Below are 21552 nucleotides of genomic sequence, written 5' to 3' on the forward strand. Positions count from 1 at the left end.
AGAGTTCTTGCAGTTTTATTTTTTAACATTAGAATAGCTTAGTACATTTTACTTTCTTGCTTACAACTCTGTTAAAAAAACAGAAGATATAAAGGTGGTGAGTTTTTTTAATTTAATTTGTCCACTAAGTACTTTACAATTGTCCTTTTCGCATGTTGAAACTTAATGTTTTATCTAATGTATGTAAGTTCCAGTGATGACATGATTATATTTTAATTAATGTCACTTCTACACTACCATTTTGAGGACATGATGTCCATGTAACTGAGGTAAAACAAATTAGAGCTAACAAATTGAACAAGTTTATATGTGTAAGGTATAAATGCGTTGTCCATGTCTATGCCAACTTTGTCTTGTTTTGTCTTGAAAAACCATAGCTTAGAAGAACTAAACTAGTACCTTTTCCCTACATATTTTTTACCTGAATATTGTATCAAAGGTATCAAAAAAATTTATAATTGTGTATGAATAAAAAAAACATTTTACCTGTTCATTGATATGAATTACAGAAGCTTGCTTGTAGATGTTGTATTTCTACACTTGAGTAAGATGAGTTAACTTGCATTTAGTGTGTTGATACTAGAAAAATATGTCAAATATTCAAGTAATGCTATTCAATATGACCATTACAAGGACATGATGTCCGTGTAACAGAGGTATCTACATTTGAAAGTAATATCTTGAAGGAGATATTTCAAAGTAATAAAAGATTTGGAGATCGTAAGATAGCACTGTTTCGTTTTTTCCCCTTTAGAAAGAAACATAAATGTTTCCAGAGACAGACGGAAGTGGAACCTTGAGGATTAGTATGATTTTAAATGTCAATATTGAATAATTTTGTACATTTTTCCTTGTTTAAACTCTAATTTAAAGTGCTTTTACTTGCAAAGAATTTGACATGCAAAATGTTTTTCTTCTAGTGTAATCAATTGAACTTGTGCAAATATTCTAAGGCAGAAAGGGTAATTTGGTATGTAATGACCATTAATGGATCTTAACTTACAATGCTTCAAATTATACCTCTGTTACAGAGACATGATGTCCATGTAACGATGGTAACACCAAACAAAAATAGAAGGTTAGGCCAGAGAGAGTAGTTGAGTTTTTCCAAAGAGAATATTCCATTCTGTTGAGGCATGACTTCTCTCAACTATTTAGTTCTACATGCCATCATAAATTGAATTTTCTTGACTGGTGAGAAAAAAGAACGACACATAATTTGTCAATAATTTTGTAAATTTTTCTTTGTTTAAACTCTAATTTAAATTTCTTTTATTTGCAAATAATTTGACATGCAAAATGTTTTTTTTCTAATATAATCAATTGATCTTGTGCAAATAATTGAAGGCAGAAAGTGTAATTTGGTATGTGATGACCATTAATGGACCTTAACTTACAATGCTTCAAATTATACCTCTGTTACAGAGACATGATGTCCATGTAACGGTGGTAACACCAAAAATAGAAGGTTAGGCCAGAAAGAGTAGTTGAGTTTTTCCAAAAAGAATATTCCATTCTGTTGAGGCATGACTTCTGTCAACTATTTAGTTCTACATGCCATCATAAATTGAATTTTCTTGACTGGTGAGAAAAAAGAACGACACAGAACATGGCACTGGTATACACACAGAGCATCAAGTTCCATTTATTGATGCTAAATCTTTCAAAATATATATGCCATGTTGGAAAATGTGGAATAAATTGACTAAAAATGTTGTTAGCAAAATATTTATTAAGAGGAATTGAGATCAACCCTTTTATTTTGACAGTAGGAGAGTATAGTCTAAGTAAGGATGATAAATGATGTCCGTGTAACGGTGGTATTTTGCCAAATCTTGTTTCGCAATTTACTCAAATATGCAGGGTGGCATGAAATGCCTGTAAGTAGATTTAGTTGAAGAATTGTCCCATGAAACATATAAGAAAAAAAACTTTTCATTTATTACATTTCTATTTTTTGACCCTGATGTCACAATTTTTGCCCCAACCCCATGGAATGACCCAACTACTACCATGCTTTGTGTACAGTGTACACAAGTCAATGTACATGTGTTACACAATACCAACCATACACACACTGTTGTAGCAGTGTTTAATACCTACACACAATGCACATGATCCCCACACACTCTCCTCCCCAATACACAACAATGCACACATCAGTGTTATGTCTGGGGGGTGGGTGAAAACCACATAATCCAAAGAAAACAAATTGGGTAACAGCAAGCTGTGTGTATGCCTACATTGAGGGAATGTAACCTTGACCTGAATTCTTGGGGACAAGGTCACCCAATCAAACACTATATAAAACTTTAATAAGCAAGCAAGACACATGAATGTACACTCAAGAACAAAGGAGAGCACCCTGGTAAAAAACGCTAGGAATTTGTATGTATTGTAATTCCCTGGATTTGTTACTTACATGTATCTAACACATTAGTATTCAAGTGAAGTTTACAGTATAGCTCTGCTGTGTTCAGACAAATACTTGATCGTGAAAAAAAAAAGTTAAATTAAGCAAGATGAGAGTGCTGAAAACAGATTAATAATCATGATTCTTTTGTAGTGATCAATTCCAATTCTTACACAGGCCCACATCATACAGTTAACATTGCATAAATGGTAGTTGATAGCTAATACTATACAGGAAATCTAGTTTTCTAATCCTTTCTAATTTGTTATTCCTCTTTTATCTGACCTTAAGAAAATCCCTTGAATTCACCCATTTGCTATTAAACATCCTTCTCTGAAAAGAATATTCAAGGTGATGATGCAGAATATACGGTAGATTGAGTCGAGACATTTAAATTTAGAAATCTATTCAAAGTACAATACTGGTGTAATCTAAACATTGTAAGGCTACTAGACATACATGTACATGTAGGCATATTTTTTGTTATCCTGGGCTACATTGCATTCATAAATAACAAAGATTTGTCCATTATCTAGTAACATCCTATTATGAAGAGGATTTTTCAAGGTTAAACCTCTCAAGGTAATTTTCTTCTTGTTTGGAATTCTATTCAACTTTTAATACTGGTGTAACCGCAGACCTACTGTACACTCACATGTATCTGTCATTTTTGTTTATCCCTCCTTTTTAATACTGGTATTGTATTCATTTGTGTGTAACAATAATACCGGTAAATCTTTTCTTCCAATACTTGTATGAAGAAGATTTTTCAAGGTAACAAATCTTGGGCAATTCTTGTCTTGTTTGGAAATCTATTAAAAATAACAATACTTTTGTAATCTAAACATTGGAGGACTGCTGTATTATAATGTCTACAGGCATATTTTGTGTTACCCCTCTGTTTATTTGTACGTGTATTAACAATGACATTCCTTTATAAAGTGGATTGTTTTCAAGGTACAGTATACCTCTTGTTTGAAAATCTATTCAAATATTACAATATTGGTGTCATTATACATGTACATGTAGGCCTACTGTGTACAGTTGTATTTATCTGCGTTATGTGCAGGCTTATTTTGTGGTACCCCTTTGCTTTCATTGCATTTGTTTGTGTATGATATACATGTATCTAAACGTAATATTAAAAACATAATATGAAAATAATTTTTCAAGGTACCAATCAAGGTATTTTTCTTCATTTGGAAATCCATTAAAATTACAATAGTGGTGTAATTGTTTGAGTCATCCTTCTGCTTTCATACAGTACCACTACATTGTATTTATTTGTGTGTAACAAAAAATATTTTCTTCCATTCTTAGATAAAGAGGATTCTCAAGGTAACAAATCAAGGAAAGTTTCTTCTTGTTTAGAAATCTTTTCAAAGTAGAATACTGGTGCAATTGTACATGTAGGCATACTGTATACATTTACTTTATACAGTGGACATACATACATTTTAGTTTCATACCCCTCTGCTTTTACATTGTATTTGTTTACAGTGTGAAACAATAACATCTCTTTTCGTCCAATTCTTTTCATAGGTGAAGAAGGACATAGAGTATCATGACAGAACTTCCTTTGTATTATTTTTCTGACTGTCCTTTATAGAATTTTCTGTGAACCTCATCTTCCCTAATAGCTTGGCCAGGCCTGTCTCGTACTCGGCTTAACAACGATCCCTATACTCTCTCACACAAGTACAGCGTGTTTGCATCACCGAAATAAATAACCCCAGACTGAAATGATATTAAGAGTGTTCCCACTTAATTTTCCCATCATGCATTTAGAGCAGTGGCAGATCCGGGCGGAGGTGCAAGGGGTGCGCGCCTCCTCTGTATTTCGAGATTGTCATCCACAGCCCCTCCATTTGAAATCCTAGGGGTCACCACTGTTACAGTCTGGTTTTACACATAAAACGAACATACCGGTATACAAAGCCTGCAATTTATTTCAAATACTGTGCTAGTCCCATATACCCCACACTCAAGCATAACCTTCCCTTTATAAATTCTGATGACTAGCCGATAGCTGTGTACATTACGTGAACATGATTCCATTTTTTACTATTAACAGAAAATATGTAGGCATATACTGATTTACATCACATGATGTACATTACGAACATGTACAATGTACAACCTACAACCTTCAGACATGAAGTTGTGATTTCATTTTGGAAACATATTTGTTTTATTACTATTAACAGAAAATATGTAGGCATGTACTGATTTACATCACATGATGTACATTACGAACATGTACGATGTACAACCTTCAGACATGAAGTTGTGAAAACTACATTATCCCTTTTGGTTCCCCCAGAGTATTAATTCTATAATTTTAATACACACAGATAATGGTAATTCTACATGAAAACACAATCAAAAAGCATTTTTCTCTTATTTCTTTCTTTTCTTCAAATCCTGTACACAAAAGAGGTGGTAAAGACAATTGATTATCATCTACATTGTACAGTACATTGTACTGTAGGCTATTCATCAAAATGTGAAATGTGGAAACCAAAAGTGAATGCTGTCTGTACATAACAATGTATCAATGCAAAAGCAAGCACATATTATAAATACAAAGTGCTTTTAAAAACCAGAAGTGATTTATAATACTTTTACCACTCATCTCTCAGTATTAACGGGCCTGTATACATCTACATGTACTTTATATTCAAGGTGTACAAGTACTTATGCAAGGTGAAGTTGGTTGGTTTGAAATTTTGAATACAAGGAAGTCAGAGTTTATGACTAGATGTACATTAACATAGAACGTAAACTATAGAACGTTGTACTAAACCTGGGGAGCATTTCATCAACATTTTTGTCCGACAAGATGTCTGGGGTGTCCGGGGAGCATTTCATGAAAGGACCTGTCAGACGTTTTATCCGACAAGTCCCTTTTTATCCGAAAGTTACCACAGTAACAGTGCCTCCCAGCAAATCAAGGAAAGAAGTCAGATCTGACAACTTTCCTTGATTTTGATTGGTTATAGAAGCACTGTTACTATGGAGACTGTAATATATGACACATCCTTTCATGTAACGCTACCCTAATAAAAAAAATGATGATTCATAAAGTACAGATATATTTCATCACTGGAGATGTACATGTATACTGGAATTGACAACAATCGATTTTATATATTCCCGCGGGTAGGCCTACTTCATGAACCAAAATCATCATTATGAACACATTTCGATGTGAGGTTAATGAAACATGTACGTATAGTACATGTATGTAGCCTACATGACATGTACAAACTACAACATTTAATAAAGATACTGTGACAGGTACTGGTACATCATGAACGATGTATATTTATCCAAGTTGACACTTCAATGCGGGTTTAAGCCATGACTCAGACAGGGAGAGGGCAATTTTAATCTCGAGTGTTTGCAGAAACCAATTAAATTACTCAATGTTTACGTGCAAGTCTGTTTTTAAAGGCTCGCCTATGAACTTTGATCATCCTCTACACGTATAAACCAAAGTCATTTTTTTTCCAGTTACGGATACTGTTCGAGTCTATGTAAACAATAGAGTACTACGCAATACACCAGCAATTAAATTACAATTTGTATGCACTGCACAAATAGACACCAATACTAATTCTATACACATTCAGGATGTCAATAAAATTTTCAGATTTATAATCTAGTGACATCAACAATTTGTACATAACAGATTTTTTTTCTTTCAACATTATTTTCTCTACCGATTTTGAAAATGTAAAACCAAATAGGCCTACACAGACACCTTTGTTTAACTCCATACCCTGTATTTTACTTTTTCTGCCCCCCCCCCCACCACCTCACCTCCATTTCTCACTCTAAAATTCAGTCCATTTTATCGGAGGTGGCAAGTTCAAGGACAGCAGCCATGCAACAAGATTTAGGCAAGACAAAAATGTGAGATCGCTAGGCCTTTTTAATGTAGGCTGTGAGGAAAGTGTGATATAGATTAGATTCACATGCAGTATACTGCATGTACAATTTGTGATACTGTACCCCCAAAATATAGGGGATGAGTGTTGTAACTTCTGAAAGTTACCATGGCGAAGAAGAAAGCGTAGCGGTCTCACAGTATACACCATTATACATGTAGGAGTGTTCTATTGAATCCCTCATGCAGTTGTCCCCTGCCATACCCTGCTGAATGGCATATCTGCATCAGCAAGAAAAATAAATGGGGCTGAAAAGGAATTTGGTCCTTGAAATGTCCAAAATAGCCCTGGTGTATTGTCTAAATCCAATATAAAAGGTACATGTATGTAATTGTAACAGAAGCGGGAGAAATACACCCCTATCGGAAAAATGTTAGATATTTTCTCTGTCTGTATGTTCAGCCAGTTTAGAACATCAGAATAGACAAGCTTTGAGTTTGACTATAATATTGGCCTCAAATGTATAGGGGGCCGACTGTAGACAGAGATTTTGCTGATCCTGAAAGAGAAGAGTTAATAATAGTCTTGTTTGAGACAAAATGTTTTATCTCTTTTAAGACTGACTCTACAGTCTACATGTACATGTAAATATTGAGAGGTTTGCTCACCCTGAAGTAAAAGACTGGTTTAGACTCCTGGATACTTTCTTTCCTCTCTTCCTTTGGATAGCACACTGTTAGCACTGTATTCTGATCTTGTCTATCACTATCAGACTTGGCCTGGATTAATGTTCCAAATTGAATCCTGAGAAGAGTTTGGTACCTAGACACCGGTATTGTTGAGGATGCCATCCTCCTCACCACCACCCCCCTCACAAAGAATAAATCACAAAGAATCCTGCATCATACTCCAAACTTCCCTCAAAACAAGGAAGGAGAACTTCTACTGAACAAGCACACGTCCCATTCCGTCTCTTGACAAAACACACAATAAAAGGAGTCTCCAGATCGAGGCGGACTCAAAGTTCTCCTTTATTTTCTTTCCTTGACTCCCGTAATGAACGACCTTTGGAATGTGTGCACCTAGATGATTGATGTGGCAAGGGGGTTTCGGCCCAACTGGTGGGAGTGCGCTGATTCAATAATGCCTAAAGCACATGTCATAGCGCTAAAGGACCGGCAAACATGTTTCTCCTCCTTACAAAACAATTGATGAAAATAGTAGCCTGAATTATACACCCTCTGAGTACAGTCCACTCCAACTGTTTGAGACCTTTTAACTTCCTTCACGAGTCATGAATGCCAGCACCACAGGAAGTTCTTATTTAATATTAATTTCTACTTCTTGTCTTAAATAGTTGGGTAGTACTACCAGAAGACCCTTGTCCTGACGGAAAGGAAGTGGACTGCAAAGCGAGACACATCCTGTCTCTCGATGTCGTCCATTTGGAGAGCCTCCCCCAAATAAATCCAATCTTAAATATTTAAGCTTCTTTTCTATGATAGATCAAAAGCTGAATTACAGACAATGGTAACAGTTTCTTTGTCGCTGGCTTGAAAAGAATTTTCTTTTTTCCTTCGATCATAAGAAGATTTCAAAACGTGTTATTAATGCCCCGTGAATAACCCCTTAAAAATAAGGTCAATCTGGATGCACTCAAAATCTACAATGTGTTCCATAAAAAAGGAACATTTAGAAACTACTTGAGGATACTGATGATATTGCTTGGCTTTTCTTGGTGTAATTTTATTTGCTGATGGTGATGAATAACTTGAAATACAAAGAGGCAGACTTCTTGAACCTAATGAGGTGAATAACTCATACCTTGCTTCAGTAATTAGGCCTGAAGTAGTAGTAGTAGTAGTAGTAGTAGGGGGAGGAGGAGGAGTAGTAGTAGTAACAGTAGAAGTAGTAGAAGTACAATAGTACAGTAGTAGCAGCAGTAGTAGTAGTAGTAGTAGTAGCAGTAGCAGCAGTAGCAGCAGTAGCAGTAGTAGCAGTAGTAGCAGTAGTAGCAGCAGTAGCAGCAGCAGTAGCAATAGTAGCAGTAGTAGTAGTAGTAGTAGTAGCAGTAGTAGCAGTAGTAGCAGCAGTAGCAGCAGTAGCAGTAGTAGCAGTAGTAGTAGTAGCAGTAGTAGTAGTAGTAGTAGTAGTAGTAGTAGTAGTAGTAGTAGTAGTAGTAGTAGTAGTAGTAGTAGTAGTAGTAGTATTAGTAGTAGTAGCACATGTAGTAGTAGTACTACTACTACTACTACTACTACTACTACTACTTTAGTTATTGTTGTCATTGTTGCTGTTGTTGACTGTCGTATATTGTAGCCTTTATCATAATCAATCATTTTCATCATGATTCTTTATATTTTCATCACTATTAATTTGCCAGAAAGCTCAAAGGTCATGGAGGTTGGCCTGCGTGCGACCTACAGTGTACATGTATGGGTAGCAAAAGTAGTCACCCGCAGGTCACACGCAAGGCTTGCACGGAACGATTAGGTATGGGGGAATCAATGTTAGGGAGAACCAAGAAGGAACAATTACTCTGTTAAAAACAGGGCAGGTGACAAGACTACTCTACATCCAACAGAAAACTAGTTCCCATATTAAACTTTGATATGAAATTATTATTATCAATGTTATCATTATATTATCATTTCATTGTCATTATTGATTTATCACTTTTAATGAAATATATAATAGAAAATATTCTAATATCTCATAAAATCAGAATAGCCAATAATGTGGGTATATTCAGATCAATTTTTGCAGGCCCATAGTTTTTTACTGGACATACTACAAAAATACTACTTAATCATCTTGTTTGCATCATTAATCATATCAGAGACAATAGTCACGGTCTACAGACATCTTCAAATAAAAATAGTTTTGAAAGGAATTCGTCTATAATGGGTTGAAGCCAGGGTTAATGGTCCCAGCAATATTCTAGGAGTGCACTGGTGTAGAACAAGGTTGATCTCCCATTGAATTCCATCAATAATAAATTACAAACTTTGTAGATCTATAGAAATTCAAACAACATTCAAAGTCAAAAGTTTAAGAGTGGTTTTTAGGTCAATCATGTTTTTTAACTTTAATTTGTCCCAAGGTGTTTTCAACAAAGTCAGAAAAATAATAAGAGCATATTTCATGAAATCAAACTTGGTGATCTATGTTTTTTTTTTGTTATCAGACATACAAGCCAATTTTCAGCAAAAAGAAACAATCATTGATCTGACGTGCCTCAACATTTCTAGTTCAAACTGATCCCCTTGAAAATAATATGGTTGCGCAATCATGTACTGTACAGTGTATTTCATCCATATCTTTAAGATAATTTTGGTGAATTACATACTGTATAAAAAGGTAATCTAAAGCTATCTTTTCATTTTAAAAATAATATACTTTTTTGCTAAATTGTTTTACAAAATGAAACAGGCCTATAATGCTACATGTACATGTACATAATTAACTAGATGGATATATTGGTGATGAGTTGAAATTATTGATTTAAAGTTGTCAATATGCAATTTTAAGCAGTGATTTGTTTTCTTTATTGCATACATTGTACATGTAAGCCTACATGTTGCTTGAGAGCTGAGCATCAAAACTCTGGGTTTTTACAATAGTCTACATGTATATTGAGCTTCTTCAATATTAAACAGCTTAAATTAGTGATGTAACACTTTGACAGGAGGGTTGTGATGAAGTTTATTGGTACGAAGAAAAGACACTTTATTTATTTCTTCATTTCCACATTATGAATTCAATTGTTATCAATATGCAGAGGAAAATGGCACTGACGTAAAGATTATTAAGTTTTCAAATTCAAATAGATGGAGACCTTTACATGTACTCATGAATTTACGTTCAACTGTTCAAGTGCACGAAAAAAAGTGAAGAAAATGAAATGCATATTAATATACAAACCTATGGAAGGACAACGCTTTTAAAACAGAATGATGTCACAGATCTGAGACTAATAAAAAGCACAACAAAGCTTAATTTCGAAGTCCAATAATTGGAAATACATACATGTATGTACTGTACATTGTAGACCCTGTTCTAAATTATTACCGCCCTAAAACTAATAGTGGAAACTTCTTTAGTGGAAACTAGTTTAATGCATGAGGATGGTCAAAGCGGTCTTGGAAGCAATCTTCCAAACCAGTTTGGAGAACCATCTCACAATGTAGTTTTCAAGATCGCTTTCCCTCGTTAAACTGGTTTTAGCCTAAGTGAGGACACAACCATTTTTGGGAAGAGATCTTCGCACATCTTGAGCGCGCTACTCCACACAGTGTGTGTAGAATTTCTACACTGCGGTTTCGAATTTCATGCGAAATATGTCACCCGCACTGAGAGCGTTCCCATACATGTACATGTAGCAACAAGGCCACTTTACATGAAGTGGTTTTGAAACCACTTTCGGCTGATCAAATGGGAGACACTAGCAAAGCGATCTTCCAATCTGGTTTTCTGAACCGACTTCCAGTATTAGTTTTAAAAATATGAGAACGGCGTCATATTCTTGAGCAAAATACTCAGCTGGTTAGTGGTCAAAATAGGCTTACATGTAACATTTCATTTCTGTGTTTTAAGTTTGTACATGTAAGCTTTTGATTGCCAGTAAAATGATAGTCAACTTCAAAATTGGGTCCACCAGTTGGGGTCTTTAATCCATTTCATGGGAATGTTTGTAGTACATGTACATGTACAGCTTTTAAGGGATTTGCGAGAGATTCAATGTCTCTGTTTTTACCTCCACATGTGGTAACTTAGTGTTCCATCCTTCCTTAATTGAAACATAACACCCTTCCTTTTCCTGCCTATTATTTATGCAGTATCATAATTTTTATGTACACGATCATTACTGTAGGCCTTGATTCCTGGCCAGGGTTGACCTTTAACTCATTTACAGTATAGTATAGACCCCTGGATCTTTAATAGAAATTTTGCATTGTAGGAATGAGAATAAATCATGTACCGGTACAGGTAGGCCCAATAAAGGTATATACATGTATACCGACTACGGATACATTTTAGTGGTCATGATCGAGCTGCCTAGAGTCTTGTAAGCCTACATGTACGTATTATTACAGTTACATGTACATACACGTACAATGTACACACGTATCATACATGTACATGTAGGCCTGCACAGTACGACATACATGTAAATGTTCGGTATGAACCTGTTCACTGTCTCCTTCATGGTATCATGTTTCATAGCATATAAAAATGTGTGATGTTGAAGTGTCTTGGAATCAAATCCATATTTCCAGTAACTTAGCCTTTGGGCAAGTCCTCGACCGCTACTTGTCCGGCCAATAGGGTTTGGCAACTGTACGTGTGTTTATAACGGGGGTGATGGCTAGACCACACCGAGGCCGTTGCTAAGTTACGGGGCTCATTATATATTCACATATATGAGGTGAAATGATCATTTCGATGGACAGTGCAGCGCGACTGCGACCAGTCCCTCCCGTCACCAAAAGACACCGATGCAGCAGTTTCTGTGGCAAAGTCCTTGCAGAGAGGAATTGCATGAAAAATGGGAGATTAGCCATAACCCGTAGGAAGATTGACAAAGCACCTATTCTTTCAAAACTGATCTACACATGTACAGCTATTTTTTAGCTCAATATGACAGTGGACCTTTACCATCATTATTATTTTCTATGATTTACCATCAATTTATCATTTCTTTTAATAATGAATAATCATTGCTAATCTTACCTCAGGTGAGGATCCATGTCTCGGGTTGAAAGTCGCCATCCTCCAAGATGTAGAATGTGATGGCAACGGGTAGCAATAAATTTATCCAATGTTACATGCGTACACAGCACATACATGTATGATGTAGGTGATGTATAGAGTACCTGATGAAATAACCGTCTAGGGCAGTAGAACCCTTTCTAACCCCAGCAAAACAGCATCATCAGTGGAGAATCGGAGCAGATAGAAAAATGTTAATCAGTTCATGGTCGATTCACCCCCACATTGCATTGGTAATGGGTAATTCCTATTCCCTGTTTAAAAATGCCTCGATCCTTCTGATTCAACAGAGCAGGATGGCTATTAAGCCATGGTGGCGGGATTCGGTGGAATGGTCAAAACGAAAGGATGCCCACTCTCCCTCGATCGTAAACTGCATTCTTAAGTATGCAGAGATAAACACCTCGCTTGGCAGCTCCATGCAGCTACGGTAGCTGGCACTCGAGCGCAGCATAGAGAATGCAGCGTGTACCTCGGCTAATTACTATCCATAGATTGATGATCGCTGAGGAAGTCTATCTCGCCCTGTGAATGATAACAGAGGGGAGGAAAGGAAAGCAGGAATCAGATTACTTGCAGTTTATGAATTTACAGAATCTTTAAAGTGCAAGTGAGAGGGCACAGCATTTGATATGTAATGTAGGTCAGTCAGTGGTAGAATTAGATTAGGAATACTGTAGGAATGATACTCCAAGAGCAGTCACAGCATGCATTACTTTTATCTCACTTTCAAAAATAGGAGTGTATAAAGTATTCCTAGATAGTTTTCATCTTCATCCTTCCATTTTGCACATAAATGTAGTAGTACGTAGTATTACTTGAATCATACACAGAAATATTATCACTGACTCATAGTTTATAATTGATAAAGTGTTTATAATTGATGAAATCTAGCCATGGAAACCTTACATAAACAAATGTATACAATATCAATATTTAATAGACCATGACATTGACACGAAAATTATTTTCAATTTTACTTTCACATGTCTCACGCTAGCCTACATGTACATGTACCTACATGAAGGCGGAGGGTTGCTGTACATGTAGCTAGTGTCTGTACTGTATGAGTCTATGCTAATCGTAAGCGATACGGCTGAAGAGGCGAGACTACAAACAGTGAATCAGTAACAATCGCAGTCATAAACATGTACATGTAGTAATGTATTTATACATGTACCCTCCCATTCAGTGTTTACTGTAGTTCAATTCTTATTTTGATGATTGCCTGATGGCATTTTTTATACAAAAGAAATCTGCACGAATACGAAATAAGAATAAATTAAAACATAATGATATAATAAATTTATGAATAAATTGAGTGAGTGAGTGAATGAATGAGTGAATGAATGAATATTAATAAAATCAAATAAATAAACTTTAATAACTGGACTTTTACATCATGGACATTCAATACAAGTCAGTATGGGGTTTTGTGGAGCAAAATTTTGCACTAATTTTGCTGCTCTGAAATGCTTGGAAGTGTTTGGTACATCTTCCGATCGCTAACAATTATGTTTAAAAAAAAACAGCTCTTACAGTAAGAAAAACATGGGGTACATTATACCATATATCTTTTAAGAATAATAACATTCTACAAAAAAATTCTCTATCAAATTGGTGTTTTACAATTTACATGATGTAATAACTACAAAATTTAACTTTCAAAAGCATCTACTGTATAGAGCTTTTAGTCTCCCTAGTGGGTCTACACATGATTGTACATGTACATGTAGCAGATCACATCAAGCATACTAATACCCTTTTTACACACGCTAAAATTTCCTTAACCCCGTACTATAGGTGGGGCTAAATTGCCATTTAGCCCCACCTATAGTACGGGGTTAAGCTTAGCCCACTTTCTTTTTACACAGCATTTTTGCAAAGTGGGCTAACCCCACCTTTAGTACGGGATTATTTGGCCCTGCAAAAAAGCAGGGTTATCCCAGCAATTGCGGTGCTAAGAGCGATAGTACGGGGTTAAGATCGCTAGTGTAAAACGAAAGTGGGCTAAGCTTAACCCCGTACTATAGGTGGGGCTAAATGGCAATTTAGCCCCACCTATAGTACGGGGTTAAGGAAATTTTAGCGTGTGTAAAAAGGTACGAGTGAAGTACTTGTACTACGAATGATCGACAAAAACCACTAGTCCGGGGTTAGCGAGTTTCGTGTGTGAAAAGCAAGCATTCCTTATCCGGGGTTAGCCATAACAATTTGGCATGTGTGAAAAGGAAAAAAAATAGTACGGGGTTAAGGATAGTACGGGGTTAGCGATAGTCCGGGGTTAAGAAAATCCTGTGTAAAAAGGGTATATATGTATTTCCACTTGCCCTTTAAAAAAATACCTGGACATACATGTACATGAACACAAAGAACATTTGAGCATGATCGGTTAAGGGTTAGCATTGAGGTGAAATTTTTTTTTAAAGATATTTCTATCAAAATTGCTTTTAAGATAATCTTTGATATCTCAGGTTTCAAAGAACTAAGTTTCATGAAGATTGATAAATCTGAAAGTACTGGAATAGTCCATTTTATTCGTGGGGGTGCTAATTACCTCTCATCACGGACGGACATTTTTACTCAAATTAAATTCTCTCTAGTTTTATTGTTTTTAAAGTTATTCTAATTTGGTTTGGATGTTCTTGCACTCTGAATATTAATCTATTATCAAACATAAATTAGTAGAAATAAAATATTGGGAAGTAATTTTTTTTGGTAGGTGTGAACATTTCCATTTTGAAATTTCCGTCCGTGATGAAAAAAAATGTAAAAAGTTTTTTTATTTTTTATCAGAATAGAAATAAAAAATAAAAAGGTGTAGAGGTATCTCACTAAACACTGTACATCATTTTATTTGAACATAGCTGAAATCCATTCATTTTTATCCATATCATAAACTCAATCAAAAATGATCACGGACGGACATTAATCTCATCACGGACGGACAGCTGTAAATTCACTCAAATTCAATTCACTCTAGTTTTATTGTTTTCAAAGTTACTCCAATTTGGTTTGGATTTTCTTGTACTCTGAACATTAAACTATCATCAAACATAAATTAGTAGAAAAAATATGGGAAGTAAATTTTTCTGGTAGATGTTAACATTTCATTTTGAAATTTCCGTCCGTGATCATTTTTATTGAGTTTATGATATGGATAATATGTATGGATTCAGCTTTTTATTCTTTATCAGAATAGAAACAAAAATAAAAGTGTGTAGAAGCATCTCACTAGACACTGTACATCATTTCATTTGAATGTAGCTAAAATCCATACATTTTATCCATATCATAAATTAATCAAAATAATCGCAGACGGACATTAATTTCATCATGGACAGACAATGAGCAAATACTGAGCAGATAATGAATGTAATTTTAGTTCCAATTTGCAGTGAAAAATGGTACTGAGAATTATTCAGAACTCAAATGGATGGAAACCTATAACTCTTCACAATTTTTTGTGAAATCTTTCTTTGGCTGTTATTGGGGCTTAATTGTTGTCAGGAAATTTTTTTAAATATAATTGGAATTCAGATAGAGTTGGAAGCTACATGTATGCCAAAAAGCAGGAAATGAAATAGAGCAAGGATAAGTCAAAAGCTGTATATTTCATCAATTGAAGCTTGCAGAAAGTGATGGAAGAATGCATATTCTGATAAGCAGAAAAAAAATCATCATTTTTTTTCCATGTACAATGGATTCACAATGCTTCTAACAGAACATGACATCACGTCCTTGAGGCTTGTGAAAAGTACAAGAATTCCTTTTTTTAAAGTCCCATTTTGGAGCTAATTTTGAGCAAATTGCTGATCTGGTAATCTGTGAAAATGCATACAATTCATATAAAGCTTGCACTGCAGTGTTTAGAAGTTTAATTGGTATCTGATTTCAATTTTGGATTCGGTCAGGGCCTAAATACATGAGGGCTGTTGATGTGAAGGGGTGTCTCCACTTTAATATGGACAAAAGATGGATTTGAAGAGAGCCTGGACAAGTGTTGTGGTCATATTTGATCCACCAAACAAGCATAATGATCAGCAACCTGTGAATCTTTTGGATTTAGTTAATGGACATAAAAAAAATATGTGCTCTTCGAAAATTAATGCCTAAAAATGTATGAACATGTATCATCATGATATATCATAAAAAGTATCAACATGATCATTGATCCACTGGATGTTGATTTGGTACCAACTATGGTATTCTCTAAATTGAAAAGAAGACAATGTGCATTAGGATATTTGATTTTGAAAAGTACTGTGTTTAAAAGCAATCATATAGCTAGATTATTTTGTGTGTCTAGCATAGAAATCATGTTGCTACAACTTAAATCAAGTTGTAGCAACTTGATTGAAGTTGTAGAAACTTGATTGTGCAACTAATATTGTTTAATCATATAAAAAAATGTACAAATCATCAATACAATAGCACTTGTTCCCCCAAACAAGTAATAAGAAATTCTTACAAGGTACTTCCAATGTATTTTAATTGTGTCCGTCCGTGATGTCCGTCCGAGATGTCCGTCCATGATGGAAAATATTTGCAATTTTCTCAAATGTTTGATATTGGTTAAGAATTCAATATGCTGAACATAGAAGCTAACATACCTGAGTGTAAGTTGCATTAACAATTATTGGTCAAAGTTAAGCTATTTAGATAGAAACAATAAAAATGTTCAAAAATTCTGAAAATTTCTATCATGTCCGTCCGTGATATGGCACATTTAGTGGCTACCTATGTTTGTAGGTAACCATGGCAACAAACTTTTTTCATCATTCAGCATACTTTGTCCTACCCTTCACTAGAAAACAAAAAGGCACCATGTTCATCTTATTCCTAATTTGTTACAAGCCTTCAAAGTTTTCAAAATCTATCAAATGTCCGTCCGTGATGAACCGATCACGCTCATTTTCAGGCCTCATTTTACCCCGTAGTGTCCTGGCTGGACATGCATTCACAATTGCATGAACAAGATAAAGTACAATATGCAAATGTAAAATTTCTATAATTTTCATCAAACCTTGACAAAATAAGTTGAAGGTGATACAAATTCAATAGATTGATCTTTGAAAATACGATTTCAAATTTATAGTTCGTATTGAGAATCTGATGTACAGTACCATAGGCCTACGTGTACTGTATTATAGCATAAAACACGGTCACCCGCCGTGTGCAGTTGTAATGTCATGCATGAAAAACCATCATGGTATTTTTATTCTAGGGTTGGTGTGAATACATCCATTGAGACTTTGAAAGAGAATTGAGATTTGGATCCTCCACAACTCCCCTGTTGCACTTGTCCAGAATAATACAGCCTTCCGCTCTGGGATCGGGCGAGATTTCCTCTTCCTGCCAAAAGGCTTTTACAGCATTTTTGCCACAGTATGAAGAAAGTCATCCCATTTTTAGACACACCCACTTTTACATGAAATAGGCATACAGGGCCAATTGAGGTTTCTGCCTGCTATTTTAAAAGGTATATTGATCCCATGTGAATGTTAATAAGGAAAGAAGAATACTCTATGCACAGTACAATGTGTACATGTACATACGTGAATACCTGTAGTTTGCTGGGCAAAATTGAAATAAATTCCCCCCCCCCCCTCTCGTTGTGGCCCAGTAGATTAGTCTTCTGACTATGAAACAGAGGGTCGTGTGTTCGAATCCCAGCAATGGCGTAATTCCCTTCAGCAAGAAATTTATCCACACTGTGCTGCAGTCAACCCAGGTGAGGTGAATGGGGTACCCGGTAGGAAGAAATTCCTTGAATGCTTTGAGCGCGTAGGCAGCCCAGCTAAAGCCGGGGTAATAATAATAGCAGGGCCCGCTGGGAGAACAGTTTTCAGAACTGAAGTGGTTTCCCTGGGTAAATATTATTATTATTCTTATTACATTGCAAGATGTAGCTCACTCTCACTATACAAGAGGAGCGCATCTAGCAGTCTCACCTGCATTATGCGATTCAATAAGTACATCATGTACATGTAGCAGCAGTGCTGACTTTCAAAACTACTATAAAATAATTATTCACAAAAAAAAACATTCATATTTTAGAATGATACAATACTACGTTCATTGACGCTAAATGACATTTGACCTCGATCATGTGACCTAAGACTTGTCAGTGATACTTGATTACCCCTATGTCCACAATTCATAAACTAGATCCATAAACTTTGAAAGTTATGACAGCAATTTAATAATTACCTCCAACACAGCCAAAGTTCATTGACCTTAATGACCTTTGTCATGTGACCTGAAACTCAGGCAGGATATTCAGTAATACTTGATTAACCTTATGTCCAAGTTTCATGAACTAGGTCTATATAATTTCGAAGTTATGCTGTCATTTCAAAAACTTAACCTTCGGTTAAGATTTGATGTTGATGCCGCCGTCGGAAAAGCGGCACCTATAGTCTCACTCTGCTACGCAGGTGAGACAAAAAACTGCAAATCAGATGTAATCCAACAGAAGTGTTATGTATATCACATACAACTATCACATATCTAATCATACAAATTTAGTTTCACTATAAAAATGATGGAGACTATATTATTGCTTTTTCATAATTTTACTGTTTATATTTGAACATTGTTGTACTTGTATACATGTATACATGTACATGTATGTATATAAACAACACTACATGTACATTTATAATATGTTGCTGTGTAGCTTTCTTGTTACATTACATGTCCACAGACCTACTCTTTACACTGTAGTTCATGTTGTTATACACTGTGCATTGTATCGAACATGTAAAATTTGTAAAAGAATGTATGACCAGGGAAGTGTCTATAACACTTCCCTGGTATGACTATGAAATTCACATTGTGACTATTATTTTGACACAGAGTAATTTATGTAAATGGCTGTAACTTTGACTTGACTTTCCAAAATTTGCGCAGAAAGTTCATATTTGTTACATGTGTCTTAGAAATGTAAAAAAAAAATAAAGCCCTGAAAAAAACCCACCTCAAAACCATTGTTTAGTACTTAAAAGGTAACCAGAAACACCATCCCAATTCAGTCAGAATCCCTGGGAGGCGTTTCACAAAGTGTGACTTATACCGTCTTCACATTGGCCTCAAACACCGCTACAGTCCTGGGACTGTCCCCGAGACTGTAGCAGTGTTGCCTTCATCGTGAATTCTCGGACCCGCAATAAGCTTGCCCAGGATAATTTCGCCTCGCTGTAACTCCGCAACAAATTTTTGCTCTCAAACCATAGTAATAGCAGCGTGACAGCCCTGTGATTGTTGCGGTGTACATTCAGTGTGAAGACACACCACTACAACACAAGGATAAACCACTTGTGATTTGTTTATTTTATACTAATGCATTCTACATAATGTCTGCGGAGAAAACTTCCTCTTTACTGACACTTTCTTCTTTTCATTTTCTCACGAAACGAGTCCTGCTCTGTGACATAATAAAAGTAATAAATAACGATATGTTGTCTGCAACTGAAAGATATTGAAAGTAATAGCAAAACTGTAAAGAATAGATAGCTCCATAATTGCAGAAGTATAGATGCAGAGATGCCAACTTTTGGAAATCGGAATTAGGGAGGATTTGCAACCGACACCAAAGTATGTGCGCGTAGCGCGGCCGGGGTCCAGCTCTGGGTTTCTAGATGCTCTCTGATGCAATCTGACCCTTATTTTGGAGCATTTCACATGTTTTTAAAAAAACATTGTTCCCACTTTTTTAACATAAAAATAAAAAAATATCAAATATGCATTTTTACATGTAAAAAAAATGAGGGGACAATAGAAGAAAAGTACCTGTTCAACAATAATAATGAGGAATTATCCTCTTTATTATTATTAAAGCGCGAGTAACGTCTTCCTCCTCGCTGGTCCCTTGCTTGGTGACATAAGTCAACAGGGTACTAGTGGAGCTCGAAGATCTCATCTTCGCAATGTCCGTATGCCGTTTGCTCCCAACTTGCTTCCGAATATCATCACGACCTCCGCGCTCAACTGAAATGTCCACGCTGCAAATTGTGCAAAATGCATGGTAAATTCCTCTTTCCGACTTCCAAATACACGGATACTGGAGACTGTATTCAGTCTTATACTTCTGAGACCATTTCTTGGTCTTCTTTTGTTGATTTTCCGCCATTTCGTGTCAATATCAACCCATCAATACGCCGAAATCACACACCGATATTCCACCGCACGACTCGACAAATCCAGCGGCCGCGAGCGCACACGCCTCGCAAAGCTAGCCGGGCCTACCGGCCTGGTGCACAGTGGATTCCCGTTGGGCATATCACATGCACCAGCTTTTCGCTGCTCCTTATTTGTCTGCCTTTCACACAGAATTTAGTAGCAGCGAACGTAATGGAGTTACTACATGCTAAAGTTAGCAGACGATACATGTACTTCCAATCCAATTTGATCAATGTAAAAAAATCGTAATTTCGGGAGGATAAGGATATTAATCGTAAGGGCGGGAGTTGGGATGAATTTTCGGGAGCCTCCCGATGAAATCGGGAGGGTTGGCATCTCTGTAGATGGGTCATGTGAATAATCAAGAATGGGCAGAGGATTTTAAGCAACCATGCCCTCAAGTATTTCCGGTGTATTTGAGTTTTGTTACGTAGGTCATAAAAATCACCTGCTGCAGTGTGAACAGGTACATGAAATTTATCCCAGGAGGACTGGGACTGTGCCGGGATAACTTTTCTGATGTAATGTGAATGCATTTATAGCGGTGTCACCGTCCCGCGACAGCACCGGGATAAATTTGAAAACCAGCGTGAAGACGGTATTAGAGTCACACTTAAATTTCAAATTGCGTGCGGTATAAAAGGCATGATCACTTGGGTCAAAGATTACTGCGTATTAATCAATAAGATGGCCCGTTACTTATCATTTGGGGGTCAGCATTCAAGCATGGCTCTACAAAGTCATACTTCACTCTTAGTCATACGCCCTCCTGGCATCATAACTGAATAATTATTAAGAAGTACTTCAGTTATCTTGAAAATTATCTGCACAAATTGGACTTTTTTTCTTCAATGTTTTTTTATCCATATCAAATACTTGTACAACAATGCACATAAAAGTTCAGGATGTTTTAAAAAAGACCAAAAGTTAACAAATGTCTCCAATATTCAAAATTAAATAGTAAATTTGGGATACACACATGTATATGACCTCTTATTGACTATCCAAAAAGTGAATGCTGAACTTGAAATGTGAATAACATACTTCCTGCTAAGATTTCCCAACAATAATAATCATAGAAGAACAAGAGTTCAATATATTTCCTGAATTGTACTCTAGACTGGCTTTCTGCCAATCTTCACATTGAATTCTAAGGATCACCACTATTCCACACCAGTGATACATTTATATAATGAGAATTATTTTGTTAGTTCTTTACGGACAAATTAAGATTTACTCTCTTTGTTACTCACTGCTAAACTATCTTTAAATTTATCAAGTTACAAACAT

The 21552-nt window shown here is 35.9% G+C and overlaps 1 long non-coding RNA gene across 1 annotated transcript; it reads right to left on the minus strand.

The window, feature by feature from the left end:
* Positions 1-480: 480 nt before the first annotated feature.
* On the minus strand, positions 481-20463 carry LOC129274608 (uncharacterized). The gene is made up of 2 exons (XR_010295470.1): positions 19873-20463; positions 481-12603 (listed from the first exon to the last, which is right to left on the minus strand). It is a non-coding gene; the product is annotated as an uncharacterized LOC129274608 (long non-coding RNA).
* Between the last annotated feature and the right edge of the window lie 1089 nt (positions 20464-21552).

This window comes from Lytechinus pictus, chromosome 13 (genome assembly GCF_037042905.1).
Source record: "Lytechinus pictus isolate F3 Inbred chromosome 13, Lp3.0, whole genome shotgun sequence".
Classification (NCBI taxonomy): Eukaryota; Metazoa; Echinodermata; class Echinoidea; order Temnopleuroida; family Toxopneustidae; genus Lytechinus; species Lytechinus pictus.